This window comes from Eurosta solidaginis, chromosome 2 (assembly GCF_040869045.1).
Source record: "Eurosta solidaginis isolate ZX-2024a chromosome 2, ASM4086904v1, whole genome shotgun sequence".
NCBI classification, from domain to species: domain Eukaryota; kingdom Metazoa; phylum Arthropoda; class Insecta; order Diptera; family Tephritidae; genus Eurosta; species Eurosta solidaginis.
The window spans coordinates 272,638,446-272,643,240 of NC_090320.1; the positions used below are offsets into that span (position 1 = coordinate 272,638,446).

Sequence of the window (4,795 nt, forward strand, 5' to 3'; positions counted from 1 at the left end):
GCACTTAAGTCTCGAACAACTACTAAACGAGTCAACCTTTAAGACCTATTTTGTAGACCGTTCGATTTCTTATAAGAATATGTAATTGCTTGGTTACTAAGAGTTAGAGCTCTGGTACACATTTTATAAAAACTTAAAAATTCCTCAAACGATTTTCTTTGAAAAACTAAAACCACGCTGAGGTACTTACCTCTTTGGATTTCCTGGACACTACTCTCACTATTCTATTAAAACGAAAAACAATTTTTTTTCGGACCATCCTAATGTACATGCGTATGTATGCCAGTCTATTCGATTTTGTATTTGCGATTAAAGTATGTGGATTTACATACATACATACTCACTAAAAATCCATTCCTGCATATGTCTAGTTGACTGGTTTCACTACCTCAATCGCAACCGCTTACACCCTCGCACAGTTCCCATATGTATTCTCCACAATCAGTGTTGCCATTTTGGTGCTTTTGGAGCCAGATCTAGCCTTTTGTTTGCGTTTAGCTCCGGTTTAGTTTCCGGTTTAGCCCCTAGCTAATTTTTCGGCCCTTTTTAAAATGTTTGCCCCTTTTTGGCTTCAAATCTATTTCGGCAATACGTATTGTGAAATTTGTAATGTGTTTTATGTGTGTCGAAATTTTTATATGTTTCGTTATGTGTGATGTGGCAAATCGGTACCCAACTGATGACAAAACCTTTAATTGCTAAACTGTGTCTTGAGGTTGTATATTTGCTTTCCAGCTTGTGCAACAGCATAGTGTCATCTTCTAAGTGTTTCGAGCCTTTAACTTCAGATTATAATAAATTTTTGTCTCCCGTACCTTATTTTCATTATACCTTTGAAGAATATATACGAATAAAAAAATAAGATAAATGTATAGACGAATTCATTAAAAGAAAGATACTTCATAACTAATTAATAGAGCAATTAAGGCAACGCTTGCCGCACAATATAGAAACGCTTAGCAAAATAGATTTCTTTTTGGTTGAAAGCACATTGAGGATTGTAAAACCTCAAAGGTTTTCATATTTCACAAATGAAAAAAAAAACAAGTATAGCACTGATGAAATAACGAGATTACAAATGCAGTGTAAAAATATCCATCTCCAAAATTGGAAAAATGTCACTTCAACATTAAGTTTTTGGTTTGATTTTAAACAGTATAATTCCAAAAGCTTGTCTATTTGGTGCTGCAACTAAGTAATGCTGAAGTTGCAAGAATGTTTTCAAGCATGAGTTTGGTTAAAAGCAAACACAGAAACAAAATGAGTTTAGTTATGTTGAATTCGCTTCTGACAATAAGAAGTGGTCTTAAACGGCTGAATAAATAATGTCATGACTTTGAAAAAAACAACGATTAACTTAAAATTAATGAACACAAAAAATATTTATGAGTGTAGCAAAAATAATAATCCATCTTCTGAGGACGAAATCATAGATTTTGAAGTCTAAGGCCCTTCAAATATATCTCGTCCCAACATAAACTTCAATATCGCACACGGGTATTTTAATGGTGATTCGTACACCCGTAGGACGTTAAAAATTGAATAAAAAAATCGGAAAAAAATTTAAATTAATTTTCATCGGCCAACATTTTGGCAAGCCGTATTTTCGGCGAACCTATAGGAGTGTAGTCATTGTAGTAGTGTGAAAAATACTTCTTACTTTTTAACGATACCTTACCGCCAAATGGCAAAACAAAAGTTAAAAAAAAAAAACGTATTTTTGTTATTAAAAAATATAAAATGATTTATAAAGACAGTATTATTTATGTACTTCTCTTGTACCTTACATTGTTTTTTTTTTTTTTTAGTATACTGTACCTTTTTTTTATAACTTTGTTTAAGTTTGATTTGAAATAAATGTGAAAACTTACATTGAAAAGTTTACTTACATATATTTTTAGCTGTTTTTGCAACGGGTTTTGGATTTTCTTGAAGAAATTTTGCTTTTTCTAGCCTTTTTTTTAGATTCTAGCCCCAAAGAAATTTTTTTCCTGGCAACACTCTCCACAATTCACTCTGCTATCTCCTTTTCACACAGTTGCCATGTCATCATTGTTGTTATTGTTTTCGTTGTTTTTTTTTGCTCTTATGTTCTTTGGTTAGCTGTGATTTTATCAATTCAATAAAAGCAAAATAAAATCAGTAAACATGCAAATAAATACTTGTATGTGGGTGGAGGGGAGGTGACGGTAATCATAGAATTCACTACACAAAAACTGAGGTGAAAGAATGTTGGCCAGGGTAGACAGGAAACAAAATGTAGATTTACCATTAGGGATGTTTTGAGGCACGTTTTTGCAAAGTCGTCAGTTTTAAAGGTTAGCTGATGCGCTTGAAGCTTGAATGTTTTTTTTTTTTGGTACTGTTGCTCTTTCCCTTTAAATTAGAAGCGTACACACCCACTAGCAATTTGTTTTCAGCCTTCGGTGAGTATGTGGGCGTGTATGTATGCGTGGAAGTGAGATGAGTTTCAAAGTGTATATACAAAGCAAAAACTGAGACTATTCTTTGCACGAAATACGAGATTTTTCTAAAGCCTTGGATTTCGATACCGCGGTCTAGGGCTACTTCAGAATCCTTTTCTAGCATGACGTACGGTCTTTAACAAACGAATGATTTGTCGAGATAAAATCGATGTCTCCAGCGGGTTAGGGGGCTTAGAGTATAGCCGCGGCGAATAAAATACCAAACTGATTCAAGGGCTTGCCAGCGCAATTTATAGATTCTCCAACCCAATTGTCAACCTCACTTATCCGTGGCGAATCCTGTTTCTTTAGCAGCCGTGGCTCTGGCGACCCCAATTTCCTCATGGATCTAGGTTTCGCCGATGTGATCATATTAAATCGTTCCCTAGATGGACGGGCTAGTACCTGAATGGTGCTTCTTATCGGAACGTATATCATCTATATCCGGAAAAGGACCATCAACATCGATAACTCTCCCCACAAAATACGGGGAAACAAAGTGAACAAAGTTTGTTGACTATCTTTTCCAGTCTTTTTATTAAGTAACTATTTGCATGCAATTAAAAACAATTTTTTTATGATGAGAAAGAAGTATAACTCCTCAAGAGCGTATACTAGTGAATTCACCCTTTACTATATTCTTTGTCCTTGTAACATTGCACCATCTTCTGTTTGAGATTTCATAGATTATGGGATGAAAAAATTTATTATAATTGCGGTTAAGCTGTGCTTCAGAATTTTTTTTTTGTTTATATTTTTTGAATTTAATTAATTTTTCCTCTTCATTAATAGCTCATTTGTGTGTTTTAGTTTCTTATGTTCCAATTTTTTTTATATAAATGTTTAATGCTCTGCATTAAATTAATTTTTTTCACGACCACGTCTACCCTTCAAAACAAATGCATTAATTGTTGCTGCGTTTTTTATACTCAGCGTGCTTTGCACGGAGAGTATATTATTTTTGGTAATATAACGGTTGGTTGTACAGGTACACAGGAATCGAGATAGATATAGACTTCCATATATCAAATCATCAGTATCGACAAAAAATTTGATTAAGCCATGTCCGTCCGTGCGTCTGTCCGTCCGTCTGTCCACCCGTTGATACGAGAAATTGAGCAAATATTGGGATATCTTTACCACATTCGATATTTGGAAAACACAAAAAAATCCGATTATCCGATGGACTGATATTAAGGCTAAACAAATTTGAAAAACTGTTTGAAAATGGGCGTTGCACCGACCACTTGTGATTATATCAATTTTAAAAATACTAATCATAAATCAAAAGCCTTTCAACCTACTGAAACTGCACAGAGCTTGCATTTACTATAAGGAATGTTTCGAAGAACGAAATTGCTTGAATACCACGCCAACCAAGATTTTAAAAGGGGTCGTGGAAGAATAGAATAAGATTTATCTATGCAAAAAAGGGCTATATATCAATTTTATTTATTTTCCCAAGTAGAATTATTACAAGAAACAAGAAATAAGAAAAAAAGAAATTTTTGAAAATGGGCCTGGCACCGCCCCTTTTATAACTAAGCAATTTTCTATGTTTCGGCAGCCATAACTCGAAGAAAAATTACCGGATCGTAATAATATTTGTTACATATATTTTCCTTATAGGAGGAAATATTTAAATTAAAAATGGATGGGATGGGTTAAGGACCACGCCTATTTTTATATAAAAAAAGTTTAAAAGGGTCGCAAACTAGAATAATAAGCTATATCACAACTAAAAATTGTTTTGTATCAATGATATTTCACTTACCAAGTTTTATTGTAAGAGGAAATTGGGAGAAATTCTTTTTTAAATGTACGATGCCACGTGTTATTTAGAAGAGTAATTTATCTGAAACGAACTGCACAATTGAAACTCACGATGAGTATATAATGTTTGCTTATACGCGAACTTAGACACTCTTACACTGAAAGAAAAAGACTGGTAAAATCAACCGAAATATGGGTAAATTCTACCGAAATTTCTGTCAATTTTTATCCATCGCAACAAGACGTGGAATCAACTGCGCACAAATCGTTGATCCGTAATTGACCGTTTTAGTAGTCAAATGAACAAACAAAGCCGTTGCGACAGCTTTGTACGAAAGTACCTACGTTGCGGCATTTGCAAGGCGGATGATTTTTCACTGAGATCTTCTCATGGCAGAAATACACTCGGAGTGCTTGCCGGAACAGTTCCGAGGGGCAACCCCGCTTAGGAAAATTTTCTTCTAATTGAAAAACCTTATTTCTAAAATTTTTATGTTGCTTTGCCCGGGGTGTGAACCCAGGGTCTTCGGTGTGGTAGGCGGAGCACGCTACCATCA

At 34.5% G+C, this 4,795-nt stretch overlaps 1 long non-coding RNA gene across 1 annotated transcript; it reads right to left on the reverse strand.

The window, feature by feature from the left end:
* Positions 1 to 402: 402 nt before the first annotated feature.
* On the reverse strand, positions 403 to 4,331 carry LOC137242790 (uncharacterized). Its single transcript, XR_010950365.1, has 3 exons — positions 4,240 to 4,331; positions 1,890 to 2,103; positions 403 to 831 (listed from the first exon to the last, which is right to left on the reverse strand). It is a non-coding gene; the product is annotated as an uncharacterized lncRNA (long non-coding RNA).
* Positions 4,332 to 4,795: the final 464 nt, after the last annotated feature.